Here is a 12,309-nt window from a genome sequence, read left to right as displayed (position 1 = left end):
GGATTTATTTGAAAGAATATCAACATAATTATAAATTCTGCTATTCGGTGGGCGGATGGGAAGGGCGATATTAATATATAACATAAAAAAAAAACAGTTTATGCATGCAGTTGACATCATTATAAAAGTATATAGAAAACCTACCTTTATATTTCGGGATTTGGCAACCCCAGTATTGCTATCTGGCAATTCACCACTTTATCGCAAAGTTTGACATTTTGATACTCAGAACGTTTTGACACACGAGCGCTTTTTGTGTTGTTTAAAGTATGATAAAATATTCATCTCGGCCAAAAAATAGAATTAAATCGCGTACATTTTCGCGATATTTTTTATTTAAACTATCTCGATATTTAGACAAGTATAGACATTAGTGGAACCAGCATACATTCAATATTGCATGAATATTTGACTGTAAAAAATAAAACAAATGCGCTTGTCGATTGGTCGAAAGAAATGTTGAAAAAATATGATAGCGGTGCTTCGAAATACGTCTATGACATCGCGACAGGTGATGAATCGTGGATTTACGTAAATATTACGATAATGAATCGCTTCTAAAGTTATTAACGCATGAAGCATTTTCGAGCTAGTGGTTGCCTCTTTTTATGGAAAAACTGGACCATACCACTAGAACAACGCAGAGCAGAAAATTCTGAGCGGTACATAACCATTAGTTTGCTAATTGTCTTTCCAGAAATCAGGAAAACTAACCTCCGAAGACGGACCACTCTTCACCACGACAATGCGAGCTCTCACCCATCGATCGAAACAACTGCATTTTTGAGCACTCAAAACATCGATTTGATGACACACTACCGTTGAAAGGCATTTAGTAGAATAAAAAATCTGATCCTTATATAGTGGTCAGTAATTTTTTCTTTATAAAGCCACGCGTTGTCAGATTATAGTGTGGGATATGTTCATGTTTTATTATTTTTTTGTAGCAGCTATTGTCTGTTATACCATTTATTTTTGGCCAACAACTTAGAAGCGTTGTGCGGCAAACCACCGCCTGTGATTTTATTTTTATGAGGCGTCTAACACATATTTCAAAACGACATACACAAAATTTAATAAAAACCGAAGCGCTTTAAAGTAAAACGAGATAAACAAAACAGAAATTAAAGTGAAGCCAAAACGACACTATAACAAAGAAACTGAAATTAATAAGGAAGGAAGAACAGACAGCAAAGACACGAACAGGCAACGTGGAAGTTGTATTGCCCCCGAATTGTTTATATTCAAGGCTTTTACTTCAATATTATAATTTCACTTATTCATTGTCTGATTAAAGAACACATTTTTTCCGGATAAATTTCTTTCATTTTACCATTTAATTAAAAGCAAACATAAAGAGCGGAAAAAGAAGGAAACAAAATAATTAAGTTACGAAGTGGAGCAGTCTGGTGACCGAATGCTTAACTTCAGGCACGCAGAGTCTAATTGCTGGCGGCGAAGGTCAGACCTGAGTGCTGTTTATTTTGGTATTAAATGCCACCTGTGGCTTTGTTATGGTTTCGTGTTTTGCTGTTTTCACTGTGATTGAAATTCGTGCTTAAAGAAGCAACAAGAATCTTTGTAATTCATAAATGTGAAAAAGTGGGAAAATTTGACACATTTCTAAATATAAACAGTGGTCGGTTCGCTGACAAAATGAATGCGTATATCAACGCACTAATATCACCCTTAGACTGGGTTTAGATACGAAGACTTTTGTGGCGCATTATTGGGAAATTCTCTTTTGGCGTTACGAAATGCATTCAAACGAGCGACACGAATCCGTCGGACAATTTTCTGCACTCACTTTTATACCACATTCTCAAACCTTTGTACGCTTCATATACGCGGTGCAAAAACATTTTTTTTTGATTAGCTAGTGTTAATTCTTATTGACTCTTTTCTAAAATATGCATATTTGTATACTTCTAACAAAGATAAGACAAAAAACGTTACCTTCGGTTGCACGGAAGCAATAATACTCTTCACAAATAAAAAATATTCCTTACAAGAACTTGACTTCGATCGTTCAGTTTATATGGCAGCTATATGCTATAGTAATCCGATCTGAATAATTTCTTTGGGTAATAAGCCATAATAATTTCTTGAAAATATCTCATCAAATATAAAAGTTTCCCATACAAGCACTTGATTCTGATCGGTCAGTTTGTATGGTGGCCTTATGTTAAAGTAGTCCGATATCTCCGGCTCCGACAAATGAGCAGCTTCTTGGGGCTAAAAGAACGTGTTCAAATTTTCAGATCGATATCTCAAAAACTGTGGAACTCGTTCGCGTATATACAGACAGACAGACGGACATGGCTAAATCGACTCAGCTTACAAACTTAATGCACCCTTTTTAGGGTACAAATATATAATACAATTGAAACTTCCGCTTTGGGTCACAAAATTCTTCTTGTGTGAACCGGCACTTATGAAACTACGAGTACAGTGACACAAAGTTGTAGGCGTAGGTTTCATTACATTTTCGGAAATAGCAAATGCTTGTGGCAACATTAACAACCAAAACAAGCAATGAAAAGGAAAACTTGGTAAATTACGCTTTTATTTTTAGTTAATAAACTATAACAAGTGTTACTTGTTTAGATTTAATAAATTATAAAATTACTTCAACATATACAAAAACACACACAACACTTAGAAGAGGCATTAACTCTATTATCCTGCTCTCACTACCCTATATGTGGAAAATCAATTTTTAGAAGACATCCACGGTGGCACAACAGAAACAAGTATAAACATATGACAACAAATGCTAAAATCTAGTCAAGTTGCTTAAATTTCTGCGAACTACATTTATATTAGAAGTGATATATATAGTTTTGTTTAACAAAAATGCCTAAGTGGATGTAAAGTGTAAAGTTTTGTGAGAAGTTTGACAATCGCTCACTCATATAAACACTCACGGGGCGAAAGCTTGCAGCTCTACACGAGTGTGAACTTGAATTTGTCATGTCTTCAGAAGGCGGCTACACTGTAGCATGTTGGTGGTAACGCTGCCACAGGCTCAAGTCACCAGTGTTAGATGGTTAAATTGAAGTGTGCGAATGCAAATTTGTGCATCTAAACTGCCAGCCATGCACTCAACACTTTCGCTTTCTCGTGTTGGCGAAAAGTTTCGCTGCGAAATTATGACACACTTGCAACACCTTGCATGTTGCGCAAAGTTTATGCCAGTCGACAAGCTGCGCGTAGTTATAATTAATTTGAAACTACTTTTAATTGTTTAAATAATGAAAAGGTAATTTACTGCGTGATGACACGGCTACCGACACGTGCAGCTGCCGAGCGGGTCAGCGGGTGCACACCTTGAGGGTACAATGAAAAGCTCGTAAATTGAAATTTAATCTGAGCGGGTGAATAAATTTGCGTCCACAGCATTTCACTTGGATTACGCGCAGGAAAAAGAGCAACAGTGCAAAGGTGCGCATGTAAATATGATTAATGTGGAAATTTTTAAATTTTGTATCCGATATCTCGATGCATAAATATTACCAGTCAAATTGAATATGCAAAATTGATGGTTATGCCTGCACAAGCACACATACACATACGCGTGTGTGTCAGTGTAGATTTTACAGATGCTCTGTTTATTTATCTCCATATACCATACAATAAATACATATGTAAATCATATTTTTTACACGTCTGCCATTGTTTACACAAAAGCATGTCGCTGTCGTCACAATAAACCGCAATTACTGTCGGTATGTAATGCCGCCGCCATAATCGCATTTGAGCCGAGGCATTGTGGTCACATTGCATCAGTCGAAATGCCACGACACTCCATCAACTCCGCCACTGCGTGCCCACGCACATGCCACCACCGCTCCGCCACGGAACTGATCAACAGCAACAGTATGCTATTTTCAATTATTTTGGCGCGTGCGTTAATATGTTTGCAGTAAAAATTAATAGCAGCGACAAGCTATGAGCGTACAAATTTCATTCACATCGTTCTTCTTCTTTTTCCACTTTCAAGGTAATGACAGTTTCATGCACTTCGACCCAATCATCGGTAACACAAGCTCATTACCACAAACGTACACGCTTGTTTATGTGTGTCGGCATACAAAAACACAGATAATTTAATATAATTTAATTCGCTCGGAAATAAAGTACTTAACCAGCAAATGCAAAATAAATACGAACATGAATGCTGGGGCGTAGATGGAAGTGTGATCGCCTACTTTTATAATTACACTTTTCCACAATGTTAATTAAATTTTTAAAGTTCGGTTTTCATGAACTTCGACAGCGCCGAAAGACACAATTTGCATGCAACAGAGAGTAGGCGCTGTTCATTTTTATGTAATAATTATTTATGATATTGGAAATTCATTCCAATTAAATACCGTGACCCACATCATTTAATAACCCTGTTATATACATATTTACACATTCGCATGCGCTCGTATTTACTACCCGTTTTGCTTCGAATGGTAGTGCATTTGCAACTTATAATGTTTGCATCACATTTGAATAAGAAAAAACATATAGATAAATCTGGCTTAACTTATCTAGCAAAAACTAGATAAATAAATTAAAAACAAGAAAAATGTTAAGGCTCACTAGCGGTATTCTAAGCCAGCTCAAAATAAATCAAAAAAGATCAGACCTTATGCTCCCAAGGTTGAATTTCAATAGTGACTTCCAGGTTCCAGGAGAATGCCCTGCAGAAATGAATGGAGCAGAGGTTTAGTAGAGTAGGAGAATACTATATCAATCTATACCGACGGCTCTAAAACGGACTGCGGAGTAGCGACGTGCGTATACTCCGAGGATCTTGATATCGCTCTCTCCATCAATCTACCGCACTCAGCTATCATCTTCCAAGCGGAAATACCGGGCATACAGAAGGTCTCTAGAGTTCTTCTAAATAACTACGGGAGGATGCAGGGAGCAACCATATACACAGATAGCCAAGCGGCATTACTAGTCTTGTTGTCGCCAAAGATACACCAGATATACTTGTATGTAGGAAAGCTTAAGCCCACTTGCAGGTCAACTCCACTTGTCAATAATTTGAGTTCACGGTCTATATTTTCGACAGCGAAAAAGCAGACGAGTTGGCCAAGTCAAAAACCTCTCTAGACGAGTATAAAGCGGAGACAATACTGTGCTCGCTATTTTTGAATTGAAAACTCAACCTAAAAATGAGCCGATCTAAACGAAGTTTGAAACGGTTAAGTTCACCAGGTTTAGAAACCGTTAATTTTTCAAATAGAGCAACCGCACTCGTCCCACGAATTAATTTTTTCTTTCACATAAACACCAATTATGGCAAACTTATGCTTATTATGCAATATTTGCAACAATATGTAAGAAGATCGAAGTGAAGAAATTAAAAAAAGCAAGCAAATAATTCTTGAAAAACTTACCAATAAAATGTAGAATTATGAAATCACTTGACTTGCTCAGTTGCACAGCTTGCTGGGTTCTCAGCGGGAAAATAAGCGACGCAAAGGCAAGACACAACAGCACAAAATGCAAAATGCAGAATGCAAATAGCAAAATGCACAGTAAAAATTTTAAAATGCAAATATGAAATCGCTCTGTGGCGAATGACGCAAAAATGACAGGCGACAGGCGACAGCAGCAGTGTTGGTTGCAGTGTCAGTTGAGTTAAAAGTGTCAGAGCAACAGTTTGTTTTCCTTACACGCGCGCACACACACACATACAAACATGTGCGAACAGTCGCGTGCTGCATTCACAGCGGTGTTATTAAAGTCACTGTTGCTGCTCCGGCAACTGCTGTTGGCAATTGGGAATTCCGCAGCTTTGCGCGCCGAAAGTGTTCATGGCGCTCTTGGGTGTGTGTGTGTGTATGTTTGCAAGCGAGTATGTGGCACTGTTGGCATGCAAATGGTTTTTGACATTGCAACTGAATCAGATGTTTCAGATTGTTGCTGCACAGTTGTTATTCCTGACTATCAATTGCTGTCGCTAAGGCGTTGCCACTTTTCTCTTTGTCTATTGCATCTGTATTTGTGAATTTGCATTTTTGACAATTTTTCTATTTCTCTTCAATTTCACTCAGTTTAATGAGCTGCACCGCTGGTGGTGGTAGTGCTGAAAGGAAGAGAACAATGTATAAGAAAAAGAAATTAAAAACTTTTTTCGAAGAACTTTTCTCATAAAAGCATACACAGCATACATATTTTATAGTTTTTTCTAAGCGAATTTTTGAGCTTTCTATATATAATACCAAATTAAATAGGTAAATAATAAAAAAAATGTTTTTCAGAAGGCACGTTGCTTAGAAGTTTATACTTGTATGCAAAAGGCATTCACCTTTCAAAAATTGTACAATTCTAAGACTAATTATGTAAAGCATATTCAACCATTTCTCTACTCTCAGTTGCCTTCAGGACAATGTGTGAATGCATTTTCCAACAAAACAATAATTAGCTAGTTTAATGTAAGTGCTTAAACCGCCATTAGCAAGTACTTAACCTGCTCACACTGATTCTTATAACAGCATACACAAGCAACTATTTAAACTAGCACTTAAGTGCATCTAACAGCCGTCTTTTATAAATGCTCCAGTCCTATTATATAAATGTTTTGTGTAAATGCATATTCATTGTTCTACGTGGTTGACTTTAAGTGCGGAATCCATTAAAAATTATTCAATTTCCTGTACATATGTATCAAAGTAAACCCTTTACTGCCATTACCGTTATTGTGCAAGCTTAAAAGCTTTACCTTCCAACGCTTCTTGTCTAAGACACAATGCGGCTTGTATGTATATAGGCTATTAGGTGTCTTCAGACGTAGTAAACGCATGCATTCAGCGCCCTAACCTTTAACTTGTATCCAAAAACAAAGGCAATAGTTGTTTTTGCAGTGTATTGCGTGGCCATTTCAAACAGCTTTTAAGGTTGATGTAGACTTAGAAAACCCGTAAAATTATATATGATGACTAAAAGTGAAGACCTAACTACGTTATAAGTTATAGTAGATTTGTTCGGCAAAACGAAACCACCGAAATCGTGACACTATAGAATATAGCTGTCATACAAACTGACCGATCGAAATCGAGTCCTTGTATGAAAAACGTTGCAGCTCAGATTATTGTCCATGGGAACGCTACTATGTCTGAACATATTGTCCAGATCGGACCTTTATAGCACATAGCTGCCATATAAATGAACCGAATGAATTTGGGAGCTGTAAAGTGCCCAAACGCAGGCTATCATATATCATAAAATAAAAATACATAAAAAAAGTTCTATAAATACTCAACAAAAAAATGTATTTGTAGTCTTAGCTACGGTTTTTATGTTAATAATCGCCTAAAATTTCTTTTCTCGAATTTCTCGCAGTCTTACAAACAATACTCCGATAACTTTAAGAGATGTCCATCTAAGCAGCGAAACTCCTGTTTTAATTACCGATTGAAGTCTTTTTTACACAAATGAAACACTTAATATTTTTGTTAACTGTAAACATTTTGCCCAACCCTCATGGACGCTTACCCGCATCCGCTGCTGCCGCCACCTCCACCTAACTGCATAAGCAACGTAAAAATTAACGTTTTGTTTGTGCTCGTGGCCAGAAGTAGTTTGGCAAAGCACTTACGCTAGTTACAGCAATTCGAACGCACAAACATGCTTGTGTGCTTTTTCAAATACATACATACATGTACGACACCAAACTCCATCTGCATGTTAAAGTCTGCTCTTCTTCTCTACATATCACTGCATGCGTTGGTGGTTCGAGGCTAGTGCGGCCAGCCAGTAAGCCAAGTTGCAACAACTGTGCGCATTGTCGCTTTTGTGCAAACATTTCTATACCCCACCAACGCTCCTCTTTGGTGCTTTGAGCGTGACGTACTTGAAATATAAAACAGTGAAGCAGTTGCACAAATACGTGCAACAGTGTAACACATACACAGCAGCATGCATAACCAACTGTGTTTTACCAGAAGTGTGTGCCGTGATGCATTCCTGCCTAGTCCTTTCACACATATAATCTTACGATTTGCTTACGAGCCCACACACACACACACACACATATATACATAAATATGTGGAGGATAAATGAAAGTGCATACTTAAAGTTATGCACTCTTCCCTATGGCACTTCAACGCATTGAGCATTAGCAAAGCATACACTCCAGCGCACGATCTTACACATACACACACACACACATTAATGCATGCATCCATACAATGTGCTAAACGCACGCCTTTTCGCACAAACACTTCAACTAACAATTTTCTACAAGCAAAACTTCATTTAAAAGCCAGTTGTGGAGCACCATCGAGACTTTTTTGCTGCTAAGCGCAATAATCATTATGATACTTACTAATTATCATTTCAATAAATGCAAAGAGCAAAGTTAAACTATCCTTCACCCACATAATGTGAATGAGTATGGTTTTATAATGATGCCAAGTGCACTTAAAATCTGCTAACCACTGATGCTTATGTAGTATATATACTATATTTATTGTAGGACTGATATATATTTTATTAGTGGCTAAACATTCTCGGCTGATTGAGCTTCAATGAAATTATAGACTGTGTATGTTCTATTCGGAAAGATTGTTCATGTAAAGCGAAATCAAGGCCGAATATTATGCATAGGATCTTTAAGATTAAAAACGAATATATATTGCGGTTATATTACATCTTGCCACTTCAATTTCAGTAATGTTTTGGACGATGATTCGTTTTAAGAGGCACATCTTGTATGACAGCCTAAAAAAGGCGATTTTTGGTATATCAATTGTTTTAAAATGTTAAGGGTATATCTATACATATTATTTTAAGAAGACACTAAAATTTGGATTTCGATTTTTGATCGGATCAAAAAATTTGGTAGGTCAATATTTGGAAAACTATGTATATGTAGAGTTAGCAGAAAAAATATAATAGTTATCGGTTCATTTGTTTCGTAGAAATCACTGCAGCAATATCGCTCTATTGTGTATTCGTCTGGACTAAGCAGATGGAAAAGGCTACACACGCCGAAATTCTCTTCTTCACTGGACTACTGCGTTGCGAAGGCTACTCGCGCCGGCTTTTTCTTTTATCACATACCGATGAGGGATATGTGGATAGGGAGGAGTCGCTGGAGAAGAGCCTCAGTTTTTACAGATGGGTCAAGGCTAGGAGGGAACGTTGGAGGGGAAATTTTCTGAAAGTAGCTCTCCGTCAATTTTAGCTTAAAGCTTCCGAACCACAAATGTTTTTTAAGGCATTGATTCCTATTAAGTTGACGGTATACGTACTACTAAAAACAGCAGCCTATTTTAAGGAGGTGAGTATGCTCCGACAGCAGTGCGGCAATACTAGCGCTGAGCTCGCTAACTGTGCGCTTACTCTTACCAGGGAGTTTCTGTCCTCACTAGAAAAAGCATCAAACTACTTCAGCATTAGACTAGTTTGGGTACCTGGTCATGTCGGAATCGCTGGCAACTGCAAAGCCGATGAGCTAGCCAGAGCGGGCAACCTTACCCCGCTGGCATTGGAATGGGACCGAGTTGGATCTGCATTAGCATTTTGTGTTTAAGCACTGAATCAGTGGACCTGGCCTTCTGAACTACTTGCCTTGAGCAAAGTTTATCTTGCGGCAATGATAGGAGTACTTACTAGACATTGTCCAACAGGTATTCATGCGGTAAGGCATGAACTTGACGGACACATCAAAGTTGGTTGAAGGAGAGTGAGGTCGAAACATCCAGGCACTTTCTCCTGCATTGTTCAACCTTTGCAAAATGAGGATGAAGGGACTTATGATATATCATATAGAAGTTTTAGGTACCGCAACGGACCAGCCGTTCAAAGCTGTCCAAGTCAGATCCCTGTTACGATCGACCTCTTAACCTGATTAGGTTACTGCGACAATTTCAAATAATATCGTTTCGAAAATAATAATCAAATAAATTAATGGAGCTGAAACTATTTGAGATATCGATTTGAAATTTTAGTATTTTACTTTTAAAGGTATGACTTATCAAATTATGAAAACAATCGTTTTTTTTTTAAATTTTCATTATTAAATCACTCTATGTGCAAATTCCAGCAGACGAATGAAACACTTCAATTACATACATATCCATTGCATATCCTGATAGGGTCCATCTATCCATGACCAGCGCTTTAATTTTTAAACAATTTACATACTAAAATTATTAAATCTTGTCGAGAATAAGTGAGTCCTACAGTTGTTAGTCGATAGGCAGATTTTCACTGTAGCGCAAATTCCAGGCAACAAAACCAACAACAGCACAACAACATTGTGTTCATTTTTACAAAGTACGTGTTCCGCAAAACGCCACAGAAGCAAAATGTTTTCGCTAACAAATTGCAAACTAAATCAAGCCATAAGCAAATTTGCGAGCACAAGTGCACCAACACTGCCGTCAACTGTCATTTAGACAGACTGCGACGTCAGTTCAACTTTAGCTGCCACCACCCACCGCTGCACAGAAATAGCCTTACTTAACTGCAATCACCGCTTGACTTGTTGTCCATCACATCGATGCAGCCAACTCCCGGCGCTGTTTGCACCAAATAAAGCCACATATCAACAAGGATGTGTAGATAGATAAGGTTCGCGGATTTGTGGCAGAACTATGCAAACAAGCGTACAACCGCTCGCACATATGTGGACGACGGTGTTTGAACAACTTTTGCATACACACACACAGTTACTTTCGCACGTACAAAGTTAACGGCTGTGGACGAATTGTTGCAGCCAATGCCAGTGCGGTCCGGTCATGTCCTGGCGGATTTCCGCTCATTCATTGCTTGGCTCACCTTTGTTAGCTTTCCAAGCTTAGCTGTCTGCGTAGCGATGTTGCAACTTTAACACATGCGTTGCGCAGGACACCGCGAGTAGCCCCGCATTGCCGCATCAGCCATGCCAAGCAAATAGAGCAAACTATTTGTGCGCTTGGTTGGATTTATTTGCTGAGACCGCAGAAACGATAACAATAAAAATAACAACTATCAGTGATTAGAGGAAAAATAAAAACCACATTCAAGTCAGATTGCCAAGCAAGGTAATGGCAGACTCCGCTGCCGCTGCTGACAGCGTCGGTGAATATGACAATCAAATCTGCGGTGACGTTAGCAAACTATGACACGAACATAACAAAATCCCTTCAACGTAATGACTCGTGCACTGATGATCGTATATGCTATAAACGCAGACGCGAGCTTTGGTCAAAGGGACACTGCAATTGCAATAAATGTGCGTTTAATAAAAATAGTAATGGAATGGTCACACGAGCTCGTGGACATTCATTGTTGGCCGATGTGGGACGGTCTCATGTGTTTATTCAACAGTAAAACTGGGCGCATGCAAAATATAATGACGAAATTACACTACTGACTATAGATTTGATACCTTGACATAAATCTATTAACTGCTCTCATGCAAAGCGGGCAGCAATGTGAATACTTTATTTCTTCAAATGTGATTCAATTCTCTCTAACGAACTTTGAGGAGACGGACGAAATTCTTCAAATAAAACTCAAGTCTCTCAAATACCTAACACACTCTGCAAAATGCCTGGGAAAAAGTCTGCAGCAAAGTTCACAAGCATTTTTTTCTATAAGATTTTGTATTTGGTATTATATGGTTTGGGGACTCATTGGTGTGTCGGTGTCGATTCTGGATAAGTAAGAGTTTAACCTGCTACGGTATCCAGATCGAACTTACGAAAGGGTCACTCTAAATTCGCGAGGCAACTCAAGCTCTTCTTCTGCATTGGATCGATATTTGTCTCCAAGTACGCCATTCGCTGGTAGGGAGTCAGTGAAGGTATTATAGTCAGTAAGTTCAGTGAAGTCAGAGCGCAATCCTGATTTTCTATGTTCTTAGCTATGTTGTCTCACAAGTTCGTATTTTACTTATATTTATTAATACAGCACGACCTGATGTGTGGTTTACGCTTTTCTTCACTAGGTTTGTTGTCTGCATTTCATTATATCTCACCCATTGGGTACACACTTCGATTATAAGTCTAGCGTAAGTCTAATCTCGTATACTTTCAGTCGCGTGGCATATTTGTATGTACAAGATTATGCACCGTTATTACGTGCTATGCATTACCATAAGGCAAAGTAGCTTCGCGGTTAAAACGAGAGTCCAAAACTAGGAGAACCTATTAAACGACCGGCCACGAGAACTGCCAATGAAGATTTTCATCGTCTGCACATTTTCAGAAGCTAAATATTGCAAATTGTTTTTGCCCACTTGACGGCTCAGAGTACGCCGCATACCTATTAACCGATGCTGCTGGCTGATCCTTTGTATCTGCTAATCG

The sequence above is a fragment of the Bactrocera oleae genome, chromosome 3 (genome assembly GCF_042242935.1).
Source record: "Bactrocera oleae isolate idBacOlea1 chromosome 3, idBacOlea1, whole genome shotgun sequence".
Lineage (NCBI taxonomy): Eukaryota > Metazoa > Arthropoda > Insecta > Diptera > Tephritidae > Bactrocera > Bactrocera oleae.
Note: the sequence above shows the minus strand (reverse complement) of the source record.